The sequence below is a fragment of the Grammomys surdaster genome, unplaced genomic scaffold, assembly GCF_004785775.1.
Source record: "Grammomys surdaster isolate TR1022 unplaced genomic scaffold, NIH_TR_1.0 144, whole genome shotgun sequence".
NCBI lineage: Eukaryota > Metazoa > Chordata > Mammalia > Rodentia > Muridae > Grammomys > Grammomys surdaster.
In genome coordinates, this window is record NW_021604602.1 from 8,219,606 (window position 1) to 8,232,707 (window position 13,102).

Consider the following 13,102-nt stretch of genomic DNA (forward strand, 5'->3'; position numbering starts at 1 on the left):
CACAGACATACATGCAGGCAAAAATATCCACACGTGTAAAGTACAATAGAATAAGCATATTTTAAATTGACTCAGTAGGTTATACATATACTTATAAATGTGTGAGTGTGTGTGTGTGTGTGTGTGTATACATGTAACAATAAATCAAAGAAGGGATCGTGAATTTGGGGGAACTGGTAAAGAGTTGGTGGGGGGGGAGTGAGGGGCAGGAGTGATATAGTTGTAGTGCTCATGTGTGAAGTTCTCAAAAAATACGGTGTGTGAGTGTGTGTGAGTGTACATGTGTGTGAGTGTACATGTGTGTGAGTGTGTGTATGTGTGTGAGTGTGTGTATTTGTGTGTGTGAGTGTGTGTATCTGTGTGAGTGTGTGAGAGTGTATGAGTGTGTATGTGTGTGAGTGTACGTGTGTGTATGTGTGTGAGTATGTGTGTATGAGTGTGTATATGTGAATGTGAGTGTGAGTGTGTGCGAGTGTTTGTGCGTGTGTGAATATAAGCATGTGTGAATGTGTGTGTGAGTGTGTGTGAGTATGTATGAGTGCGAGTGTGTGAGTGTGTGAATGTGAGTGTGTGAGTGTGTACGAGTGTGTATGTGTGAATGTGAGTGAGTGTGTGCATGAATGTAAGCATGTGTGAATGTGTGTGAGTGTATGTGTGTGTATGTGTTTGTGAGTGTGTGTTTGTGAGTGTGTGTGAGTGTGGGTGGGTGTGTAAGTGTGGGAGTGAACAAGTTAGCAATACAGGAAAGCACATAATGAGTCAAAGGGTTCTGTAGAAATGCAAGGGTGGATATGCTATAAAATTCTAACCCTGGCCATAAAAAGAAATCTGAAAATCAAGAGGCAAGAGGAAAAATGGCCTCTTCACTAGAGGTGCCAACCGAAGGGCAGAGAATACACAGTGAAATTTTGAGGGGTCTCGAGAGTTTCGTGGCTGGTGGCTCCAGGGTTCATAAGAATGAAAACTCACCATGCTATAAAACGAGACTTGGTTACACGTCAGCTAAACACATACATTGTTTTATTAGTCCCTGTGTTCCATAAAGCTCCTGACATAATAAAGGCTGACGTGTCTCAGCTATGGGTCATCGGCCAGGTGTGGGTAACAAAAGCCGAGCTGTGCTGCTGAGGAGACACAAGCGTAGGTGCCTGTGAGCCTCTGCTAACACCTTCACGATGCCCTGTTTAATGTGCTGCTGCTTCACTGACACTGACTCTGGACTGCAGCACCAGAACTCATACATGGGCTATACATGTTCTCTTCACAAGACACAGTAGGGCCTTTTGAAGCTTACACCTGCGGCCACTTTAATGGTAAGATCACCAGTAAGAAGCCCAAATGCAAGACCATGCCCTAAAGAGATGGGGGAAACGTCTACCTGTCCATTGGTGAGCCCGACTTTCTCAATGAGTACCTGCCTGTGGACGACTGCAAATGTACATCCAGTATTGATCTTAGGGCTGTAGATAAACTTCAGTGAGTAGGCATATTCACGAACACAGAATCTGCAGATCTGAGATAATGCTCTGATGTCTTGTGCAATATCCAAACCGACAGGATAGAGTCCTCATGTGACCTAAGTCCTTGGCCAGCCAACCTGCCCGCTGTCCCTTTTCAAAGCAAATGCTTAGTCCTTGCTCCAACCTGACCCCTCCTTGGGTCAGAGATGGGTCCTCTCCAGTGTCTACCTCCCGCAGGCAAGTGAGAGCTTAGGGATTTTCAGAGCATTCATGGAGATACACGGGAGAAAGGGGGGATGCAAAGGGATGCTGTGAGGGGCACGGAGGCCTCCGAGGGCTCCACAGCACAGCTCATAGTCAGGTGTGAGTAGAACCAATGAAGGCCTCCTCACTAATGCCAAGGCAACTGGACTGCTCTTGTCTTCGTCAGACCCCAGTTCAAGGTCGGTGGGTAGATGAGTGGTGTGTGGACGTGCTTCTACTTCTTCTATAACACCATCAGAAGGAGTCTCAGGGAACCCAGGAGGAAGAGAAAAGAAACAGTCTCCAAGGACAAAAGATAAAAGGCGCCAGGCAGTGGTGGCACACACCTTTAATCCCAGCACTTGGGAGGCAGAGGCAGGTGGATTTCTGAGTTCGAGGCCAGCCTGGTCTACAGTGTGAGCTCCAGGACAGCCAGGGCTATACAGAAAAACCCTGTCTCGGAAAAAAACAAAAAAAAAACAAACAAAGATAAAAGGCAATCCAGATGACAGAGGAATGAAACCAAGTCTGCTGCTTCTTGGGGTCCGAGCTGAAGTACCCACTCTGCCTGGTGTACCTGCTGTTTGTCTGGGCTTTGCACACCAGGCCAACCGTTCCACCTGGCTGGAAGACTTCTCTTTGGAAACACCCACGCCTGCTTGCTTTGTTCCCAGTGAAGTTCAGGCTGGCAGTGCCAGTGCTGCTCCGCCTTGCTCTGATCACAGCCTGGCTCCTGATGAGGCAGTAGTGAGCTCTCCTCAGGTGGTGGCCCCAACATGTCCACATGGGGCACACTCTCAGTGTGGGCAGGTGCGTGGGCCTCTGCCTGAGCATGCAGTCAGCACGGGGCATGGGTGGCTGGCACAGACCTGTGTGTCTGTAGGCATCTAGTGTTGAGCTGTGAGGAGCCATGTGTGCACTTCCAGCTGCGAGGACAGACTCACCCTCCAGGATGTGTGCCGCTATGGTTACTAGGAAGGAACTCCTAAAGGAGTTCGGCCCAGTGTGCTGGGTATGGTCAGAGAAAGCACATGTCCGAGGCCGCTTTGGTAATACACCAGAGGATGCCAGTGGAGAGGAGAGAGAGACACACACAGAGAGACACACACAGAGAAAGAGACCGAGAGGCAGACAGAGACAGACACAGAGACAGAGACAGAGACAGAGAGATACAGAGAGACACACAGAGAGAGAAAGAGACAGAGAGGCAGAGAGAGACACAGATGACACAGAGACAAAGAGATACAGAGAGAGACACACACACAGAGAAAGAGACAGAGAGGCAGACAGATACAGAGAGATACAGAGAGACACACACAGAAAGAGACAGAGAGGCAGAGACAGACACAGAGACATAGGGAGACGGAGAGACACACAGAGAGAAAGAGACAGGCAGGACAGAGAGACAGAGACAGAGAGAGACAGACAGAGACAGAGAGACACAGAGACAGACAGAGAGGAGAGAGAATATGGTGTCACATGCCTGCAATCCTATTACTTTCCAAGGGCTGGGACAGGAGAATCAATATTTCTAAGCTATGTAATACAACAACTCACAAAACAAGCAAAAAAGGAAATGGGAAGAACCCGAGAACAGCAGCACCCTGGCAGGTGATGTTCCTGGAGCAGAAACGTCACTGCTGTGGCCACAGAGAGCCCAAGCTGAGGTTCAAGGGAAAAACCCCACTCCTCCAGCATACAGAGCCACAAACTGCCAGATCTCTGACCTCTGACCCCAGCTACCAACTAGCTACTCTGCCCTGCTCGGGCCTCTCATTGCCTGGCCTGACCCTGAGGTATAATTCCAATGTGCCCCTACCTCCCTCATGGCCACTGCAGAAGATCCTGAAAAGATGACACAGTTTCCTTAATGCAGTTTCATGGAGGGGCTCAGCGGAATGAGAGATGGTGGTCAGACTGAGGCCAGCAGTCCTCCAGGTTGGAGCTGTAGTCACATTCCTCCTTTTGGGTAAATAAACACACCATCTGACCAAAGGCTGCCCAGGACAGAGGTGAGTTAACCTTTTTGACCCCTTCCCGGAAGGTGCCAGACCTAGGTGATGTTGGGTAACCAGAATTGCCGCTCAGACAGAAGGTCTCCGTGCTGAGGGTTAGTGGGACTGCAAGGTTTGTGCATTCTAAGAACAGCTGAGTCCTGCTACAGGAACAGCCAAGACTTACATCCCAGCTGGGCAGTGTCCAGGAGCCAGTCAGCACCTGTCTCGGCGGTACAGCACCCAGCACTCGGGCCATCCCAGCACTGGCTAGCTATTAAAGGTTGCTTTTGCCCCTGGGCTTGAGATGATCGGGCCAAGCAGGGGGCACAGAATACTGAGATCGACATGTACAGGCAACCAAGGGTGGGCTTTAATCTCGTGGCAGGGGAGCACATAAACACCTCCAAGCATGATATTGTATCCAGGATAGAAATGGCTACAGGAAATCCAGAACCCTTCCCTTTGCCTATGCTACATGCCCTCCACTCGCTTGGGAGATTCAAGGCATAAGGACGTAGATACCCTTTATTCATGTTCGTAAACCTTTTAGAGGTACTACTTCAAGCTGGAGGAACTGCTCCGTGGGCGCACAGCCCAGGCTCAGTCCGGGGAGAGCACTTCAGGAGGTCCTCGGGACAGAGCTAGAAACTGGCAAGAGCTATCTCCCGTGAAGGAAGGATGATGGTAGGGACATCGAAGATCAGCAGCCAAGAGCCGGGCTCCCGTGTGGGAGGCAGAGTGGGACCAGAGGTAGCGACGAACCTGACTAACTCGTGAGTCCACCTGATGGCCAGCGTAGGGGACAGACAAGGAACGTGCTAGGGAGCCTGGGTGGGGACTGACAGTGAAGTCAGAGCCAAAAGGGACGAGCCCTGGAATGTCCCACTCCTTTTCATCCCTCCGCCCTTGCAGAGAAGCCAGTGGGCAGGGCCTCCTTGGAGACCCCACCCCGCCCCGCCCCGGGCAGCACCGCCCCCCACGTGGCCGCCGCCGGGTGGGGCCGCACCTCCCCTTCCTCCCTCCAGCCCCGCCCGGCCCGCGAGCGCGGTTAGACTGTGCGGAAAGCAGCCGGGAGGCCGCCGCCCGCAACCCCAGACGCTCCGGCGCCGGGACACAGCACCCTGTGCACCACCTCTCGGCTGTGCCCCCACCCGGTAAGTCTTGCGGCTTCGCGGTAGCCTGGAACCCAGAGGGAAACCGAGTCTGGGGGCAGTGAGGGAAATGGTTGGGGTTGAGGAGCGGACTGCCGCGTGTGCACCAAGGTGGCCAAGAGCCTGGTCCCACGCTCTTGGCCCTCGATTACGGGCTGACACGGAGATGCTGCTCACTGCTCGCAGGGTGTTTGCCCGGGGTCGGAACTGGAGGAGTTCCCCCACCTTGCGGCTACCACATCCTGACCATGAATCAGCCACAGTTGAGAAAATAAACTTCAACTTGAGGTCCGCCTCCCGGGTAGCACAGTGCGAGCTTACGGCCCCGCCCTGCCGGCTAGCTAGCTTCTAAAGATGCCCGCCGGTGGGCTAAGGCAGGCCCTTGCACATCACTGGCAGATCTGAGGGACTGACACGGCTCTGTTTCTTATGGCAACCTCTGTCAACCCCCATCCTGGGCAAGGACGCCGGGAATGAAGGAGACCTCAGTAGGAAAGCTGAGTGGCCACCAACTATGCTTGGTGGACTCCCTAGAGGACCCTGGGGTGGAGAGGGGTCTATGAACCTGTGTGTCCAGGCTTCTAACCGCTCGGGGCCCCATGGCACATGGTGACAGGTTGGACACACCAGGAGTCAGTGGCAAAAATGACCCTGATCCTGTCTTGGGCTCCAGGTCAGTGCACCCACTCTAACGCTTGCACACCCAGCTAGAGTTGGGAAGTCCCTCCTTACCGGTCTTCATGTGGCATTTGCCTTCTCTGGGACTCAGTTTCTTCACCTAAATTTGAAGGATGAGGAGAGAGTGGCTCAGACTGGATTCCTTCAGGGTGTCACCTAGGGCAGGGAGCATTTGGGAAGCAGACCCTGTAGCAGCCCCCTATAGCAAAAAAAAAAAAAAAAAAACAAAAAAAACAAAAAAAAAAAAAAAACCGGGTGTTTGTTCTAAGGCTGGAGACTAAGGCTTCCCCTGTCCCATCCCATTGACTCCGGAGCGGGAGCAACTGTTCAAGTTGACCTAGCCAGGTTCCCCTGGGGCCAGGTAGGAGTTAGCCCTGCCTGGCTCTGCCTTCCTACCCTTTCCCTGTGCTCTCTAAGCTTGCCTCCTCTACCAGGCAGACGTACCTAAGCAGGCTGTTAGCAAGGGTTCAGCTCCTGAGCATCGAGGGGTTAACCTTCAGGTGAGGCCCCTCACTTTGTGGGGGTGCTGATGGCTGTCGGAGCTAATTGCACACATCTCCTTGTGCCGGGACCTGAAAGCACCTACCTTAAATAGACTCTGTTCACCTTCTATTAAAGTGCACTTGTTACAGGGGAAAAGTTTTAAGGCTCCTGGAAGCTGTTGGAGGAGGCAGGAGAATTGCCGGATGGTGGGTGAAGGTGCCACCTGTGGGTGCAGGCAGGCTGCTGCTGGGCCATTCTGGGCAGGGATGGTGGCGTTCTCTGGAGTAGGCTGAGTCCTTGGGCTCTGTGAGGGTGCTAGTGTGTTGGTTCCCGAGGTCTGAAGGGTGGGGACTGATATACTCTACCTCTGTCTTAAACACAGCAGGTGTCTAATAGGTGCACAGTTCCCTGGCTAGTGGACATTGTGGTTGGAGAGGGTATCTCTCTCTCTTCTAGAGTGAGCTTCAGAGTCAGTCTCTACGGGGCTACCCCTGGGACCGTAAGGGAAATGGGCCTAGGAGCATCTGATGTGGATAGGAAGGGTGGACCCCCCCATCACTAGAGGTGTGAGAATGGGGCCCTAGTATGTGGCCTTCACCCTGGTAGCCTGACCTAAATGAGGAAGGTCTTGTGAGAATGTTCAGACAGCCTGGGCCTTGAACCAAAGTAGGATCCGTTCACAGCTGCCCCTGCCCAGCACCCAGCACATGGATCTATTCACACTGCCCCTGCCCAGCACCCTGCACATGGATCTGTTTACACTGCCCCCTGTCTAGCACCCAGCACATGTCAACTCCAGCTGTATAGGAACTGGGTAGGGGAACATACCGGCTGGGCCTATGTTCCCTGTGCCCTGTCCTAAAGTGTGATTACATAAGGAACAGGACAGGCGCTAATTAGTACCAGTCCTCAGCTGGGGCTTACCTCCGTCATCCCTCAAGCACTGTCCCCAATCTCTGCTCTTCTCACCTCCCACAGTCTGTGAGCAGGCCTGCGTGCTAACAGTAGTCAAGCCAAGGGCTGACGGGACCCATCTGGCCCTTTGGCTCTCACTCTGGAGAGTATGTGAGCTACTGTCTGTTCTGACAAGAGGCACTTACAATGCCTGTGCTGTAGGCATCAGTTCCTGTCCCCACATCACCCCCAGGAGGCTGTACCCAGTGATATGCCACACAAAGCCCTCTTACCCCCGTAGCCCCTATTATGGAGGTGTTAGGATGAGACCCTGATAGGTGGCTTTCACCCTGGTAGCCTGATCTAAGTGAGCAAGTGCTCACCACAGGACAAGGTCTCAGGATGGGACACTGCAGCTCAGAGAGTGGAAGGCCTTTTCCTGGTCAGGCAGCCTCTGCTGAGTCTCTAAATGGGGTGTGTGAAAAGCAAGCTCATCCCCCAGTCTCACTCTCCTCCAGTGACTGTAATAGGGCCTGCTGCCTTGGATACCTAGTGCCTGGGCTCATCGGTCATTGGTAGGTAGAGTAGGGTGTGGCTAAGGGGGGTGTCATAGTTAGGGTTTCTATTGCTGTGATAAAACACCATGACCCAAACCAACAAAAGAGAAGCTGAGGAGGAAAGGGTTTACTTCATCTGACAGCTCCTAGGCCACATATTAGGGCCTCATTTTAACACCTCCATAACAGGGGGTACGGGGTAAGAGGGCTTTTTGTGGCATATCACTGGATATCATGTCTTGGGGGGTGATGTGGGGACAGGAACTGATGCCTCTATCACTGAGAAAAGACTGGACAGGAACTCGAGTCAGGAACTGAAGCAGAAGCCAGGAGAATGACTATGTATTGGCTTGCTTCTCATGGCTTGTTCACCCTGCTCTCTTATGGTACCCAGGACCACCTGCCCAGGGGAAGCAGGGCCAAGCCTACCCACATCCATCACTAATCATGAAAATGCACTGTAGACTTTCCCAGAGGCAGTCTGATGGAGGCATTTTCCCAGAGACAATCTGATGGCGGCATTTTCTCAGCTGAGTATTTTCTTCCCAGATGACTCTAGCACTTGCGTCGAGTTGGCTAAAGAGCGACCAAGACAGAGGGTGTGCACTAAAGACCAGGGCCTTTCACCACTGTTTGAAGACAGGATAGCCAAGGCTGCTTCCCTGTCCCACTCTCATGATGGCTTTCCTATCTGTAGGAAGCAGACAGGACAGAGGAGAGGATGGAAGAGTCCAGAGAGGAGGCTAGGTAGCCTTTTCAAGTCTCCTGCTCCTGGCTAATTCCTGTGGCATGAGGACTCCTGAGAGGGCAAACAGGCTTGAGGAGGGCAGCCTGGTCCCTAGCAAAGGCCTTGGCAAAGTCATAGTACCTGGGCAGCAGCCCCTGCCTGGGCTGTCATAGCATTCCATGTGTTTGCAGAGCTGGACTTGTTCAGAGCATCCCAGATATACACGGGTCCTGCGTTTCCGTGGATTCTGCCTTACCAGCAGCATGTGTGGCCTGTACTGACAGACAGAGTTCCTGCTGACTGGAGTCTGGGTGTAAGGCTCTTAGTGGATGGGAGGCCAAGGAAATTCCCATGAAGGGATGGCACCAATATCAAAGCCAAGTACTGAAGCCAACCAACCCAAGGCCTAGTGGCTCGGGAGGGTCACACATCTTTGCTTAGCACACCTGACAGTAGGAGGCAGAGGCTACCCAGGACCTACCACCACCAACCGCCACCATCTCCCAATCCCAGCATGGTCTTCCCTGGCACTGACAGGAAGCTGGCCCTTGCTAGTGGTAGGCGTGGCTTGGCTGCCTCCAAACTTTGTAGGCAGACTGACATCTCTGTGGCTCAGTCTCCCTGCCTGCCTGGTCCAGAGCCCCTGATCTTCTGGGCCGAGGTTTCCCTGTGTCCTTGCTTCTGCTCCAGACACAGCTCCACTGCCTCCTGAGCAGGGAGGTAGACAGCTGCTCCCACTTGGCCTAGGCTGGGAGAAGGTACTACCTGCCCCATGCTTCTCTCTGTCCCACACGTGGCCTGAGAACAAGGCATCTCTCTCAGGGACACCCACACAGAGGGCTCAGGCTGTGGAGGTAGAGACAGGAGTAGGGGCTGGACCCTTGGCATGTTACAGAGTTCTGCAGCAGGTTGCAAGGAGATGGGCTATCTCTAAGAGGGATAGGAGGTCACCTCTGAGACGGGCGAAGGGTAAGCAGTAGATACGTTGTACTTACAAGCCTGATGGTTGTCGTGCGGACAGTGCTGGGTCAGCCAATCCATACCGAGTGTCTAGGACTCCTTGGTGAACATCCTGGCCAAGAAAACCCAAGTCCAGTGTGGGCTGGCTCTTACAAGAGCCTTGGTGTCCTCATTTCTCAGCCAGGACTGTGAACAAAATATGTTCAACCAGGCTGAGGATCTTGCTCGCCCGGTTGGGCCTGACAGGCTCCCTGGGGCCGGGTGTCTGAGGAATGCTGTATTGGGCCAGGGAGACTTGAGCTCAAAGCTAAGAAGATAGACTATCAGGGCACAGCCGACCCTGTGCAGTAACTGCAGTTAAAGCAACATTCTTTTCTGACAGCCGTGATGCTGGCAGTAACACGCTTGCCATCCATCCTATGAAGACAGGAACAGGAAGTCTGCTGGGTTGTCTAAGGAACCAGCAGGTCAGAGGTGAAGCCCTCTCACATGGAAGCGGCCTTGTCTTCTCTGTGAGCGCTGGCTGCTGCCCCTGGCTGTGCTAGGGGACATAAGTGATGTCCCTCCCCCACTCTCTGTGTCTTTGTTCTCTTTGCCCCTGGGAGTGGGGGGAGCTTGCAGCTGGACACTGGCAGAGGGTGGGGACTTGATCTGACATGTGAGTGGACAGGACAGCTTTCCCATCCTGGGCACGGACAGGGATGAGGCTGGACTCTGAGGGCAGACTAGCATACAATGCTTGCTACCTGCATCCTGAGGGACAACTATTCTTCCCAGACTTGGAGAGGCCTTGCCAAAACAAAACCATCTGGGGGAGTCAGAGGGCACATGGAGCCTGTTAGAGGAGGGATTGTCCAAGAATGACAGATTTTGGAGAGAAAGAACCCAAGCAGATGAATTCTAGGGTGAGCCTGAGGTCCCCCACCCCATCCTCATGGCCACAAACTCCGGAGTGCAGCCCTGCAGATGCAAGGAAGTTGAGGTTAGGAGCTGGGATCTGTAGCACACTCACCCAGAGCCGTAACCCTGCCTTCCTCCCTGCGGAGCCTGGCAAACCCAGAACCCTAGATCTGTGTACCTTGTTCCTCTCCCTTCTGTTGAAGGGGCTCAGCCCCAGGAGGAGCTCCCTAGCCCATGTGCTCAGAAGGTGTGCCCTCACAGATGGCCACTGTAGTCATCATCCCCCTGTGCCTAACCACAGCCCTCAGAACTTCAAGAATGTCAGAGGGGGCCGGACGGCCAGAGTACACCTTTCATCCTCGTACTTTATGCAGCTGGAGAGTCGGGCTGAGAAAGGGGCCCCTCTAGCGACATTGCAAGTTCTAGGACAGCTTGAGTCCCCACACCATCCCAGAGCTGGTGGAAGTGAAAGCAGGCTTCCTGCCGTGGGCGCCTCCACCCTTCCGGTCTCCGCATTGCCTGAGGGGAGGAGGGCATTCTGAGACCACCCTAGCCTGCCCACAGAATCCTAGACACACTGATACCCAGCACCAGATGCTTTGTGCAGGCCTTCCTCACAGAGAGCAGGGGCAGAGGGGTGTCCCCTGAGCCCTAGCAGGCATTTCCTGTTGACTCTTTCTATTGCCATGCCGGCAGGTGTCCTGGTGACAGTCCAGGTGTTAACTGTGGTGGAAGCTCCACAGCCCTTTCTGTACTTTCCAGCAGTTCCTTCATGCACACACTCCCTCTCTAGAGCCTGTATCTGCACCTGTACCCTGTGCCACATACTAAAGGAGGCCAGCAGGAACCTCACTCTCCTCCCACACTCTAGGAAACCCCTTGGGAATTGGAAGTCCAGGGATCTACACTCTCATTCTGAGCCATGGTGACAAGAGGAAGTAGGCTGGAGTACTGCTTGGACAGTCCCTTAACCAGGCCATGTGCATGCCATGTCTGTGGATATGGGGACAGTGAATACATTTTGCTTCCTTGAGGCCAAGTGTGCAGATAGATCGCCTTCCTGAGTTGAGCCTCAGGCCAGCTGAGGTCCCCAGTCTGGTAGGAAGATGGTCTGCTGGGAGCTGAGACTGCCTGGGAGGAAAGGTAATGGGGTCAGAGCAGGACAGCAGGCTGTCCTGGAGCCCCAGGAAGCTACCAGGAATGCGTGCACTTCTGCAAAACCGAGGGTTGTCAAGCAGTGGAAAATTTGGGCTCCTGGAAGATCTAAAAATACAGTGTGGCAGCCCCTGCCACCCAGTTCCGGAATCCCGCTTCTGCCATTCCTCCCTCCCACCCGTGGAAGACAAGCTCGCTCTTTTGTGTTTCCCCCCAACCTCCCGCTGGCTCTAGGCCCAGTAGCACCCCAGGCCTTATTTTGGTGCTGGCAGAGTGCCCTCTCAGAGCTGCCTCTCCACCCCAGGCAGCAGCCCCTCCAGGGATCCTCTACCTGGCTTGTGCCTGCCCTAGCCACTTACCTCTGTGATGCCTTGTCAGCTCCCTAGTGCCAATGGCAGCGCCTGCCTCCCCAGGGCTTAGGTGCAAAGTCTGAGCTGCTGTTTCTCAAGGGATTCCTGAACTCCCCGGTGTGTCTAAGAGCCCAAGGCCCAGTGTTGCTGGCTGCAGGGCCTTCTGGCTCCTGGAACTATTCTCCATGTTTTCCTGGAAATAGAGATAAGGAAATTGAGATGAGGCGTCTGTGACTTACTCAGGTTCCTGAATGTGTTGGGACACCACCACCACCACCCCTTTGGGTGCCAGGCGACCCATGAAGGACTTCCTGGCTGCTGTCTCTGCCTTGCTTGGTTTTCCTGTTTGCATGGGATATGAGGAACGTGGAATTGACCCTCCACCCCCACTCCGCCCCCATATGGTTATTAGTCAGGGGCGGAAGCCTCTGGAGCTCCCTGAGTCAGAGGAGCTGCCCGGGCATGTGGGATGGAGGTGGGATGGAGGTGCCGTGCCAGGCTGGCCCAGAGCTTGTGGAGGAGGCAGCCACTGGGTTATTACTGAGAGCCACCCTCACAGGCAGTGGCCCTGAGGCCTGCAGCCCCAATCCTCCCCTGGGAGTCCTGTCAGTGTTGAGATTTGGGCTGGTCGCCATAGACCCTAAGGGAGACCCTGCGTTCAGGAGTAGTCTAAGTGGAAGGCCTGGCCTGTGCTTGTGGAAAAAGTGATGCTTAAGAACCATGTGTTCCAAAATACAAACAATCAAAAAGCCATGTGTAAGCTAGGCATGGTAGTGTACAGCTTTAATCCCAGCACTCTGTGAGTTCAGTGTCAGCCTGGATACCCAGTCACAGGCCAGCCAGGGCTGCATAGTGATACCCTGTCTTTTTTTTTTTTTTTTAAGAAAGAAAAGAAAAACAAGCAAACATGTATGGGTAAGGGACAAGCTGCCCTGAGCCCCTGGATCTAGGGACCATGTCTGCGAAGGCCTTGCCCCCTGCAGTCCTGTAAGTGCTGAGGGAATCCTGTAAACAGCCGAGATGGTCGGTCTTCATGTCCTGATCCCTGTCTGCCAGAGCTCAGGCTGTGACATCACCCCTTCTACCCCAGGATGCTGACTTCCTGTACTGGGTCATCCCCTACACCTTGGGCAAGGCCAGGATATCCAGCCCCTCTTCAGTCCCTACCAGGTCGGGCTCAGAGTTGGACACTTGGCCCCAGGGCAGGAAGTGGGAGGGCCAGTCATCCACGGGTGCCATTAAAACAGCTGTGTGCCAGCTGTGGAGGTACACACCTGAAATCCCAGCACTTTGGGGGCACATAAGAGGTTAGGAGTTTGAGGTCTTTGCTGTGTAATGAGTTTGAGGCCAGCCTAGAGAACATGAGGCTCTGTCACCAAAACAACAGCAAAAAACCAGCGGCAGGTATTCTAACTTCTCACTCTGACCACTGGCTCTACCTGGATCCCACTGCAGCCAACCCACTTTGCAGATGAGAGAGAGAGAGAGAGAGAGAGAGAGAGAGAGAGAGAGAGAGAGAGAGAGAGAGAGAGAGACCGAGACCGAGA

General features: G+C 53.7%; 1 protein-coding gene and 1 long non-coding RNA gene across 5 annotated transcripts in view; one reads left to right on the top strand and one right to left on the bottom strand.

Moving 5' to 3' along the window:
- Positions 1–1,665: 1,665 nt before the first annotated feature.
- LOC114618695 lies at positions 1,666–5,658 on the bottom strand. Its single transcript, XR_003710995.1, has 3 exons — positions 5,584–5,658; positions 3,523–3,665; positions 1,666–1,969 (listed from the first exon to the last, which is right to left on the bottom strand). It is a non-coding gene; the product is annotated as an uncharacterized LOC114618695 (long non-coding RNA).
- Inf2 (inverted formin, FH2 and WH2 domain containing) overlaps positions 4,743–13,102 on the top strand; it is a 26,431-nt gene continuing 18,071 nt past the window's right edge. For all 4 annotated transcript variants that reach the window (XM_028764466.1, XM_028764467.1, XM_028764468.1 and 1 more), the window contains exon 1: positions 4,743–4,854. The gene's annotated coding sequence lies outside the window, so the exon portion shown is untranslated. The remainder of the gene's footprint in view (positions 4,855–13,102) is intronic.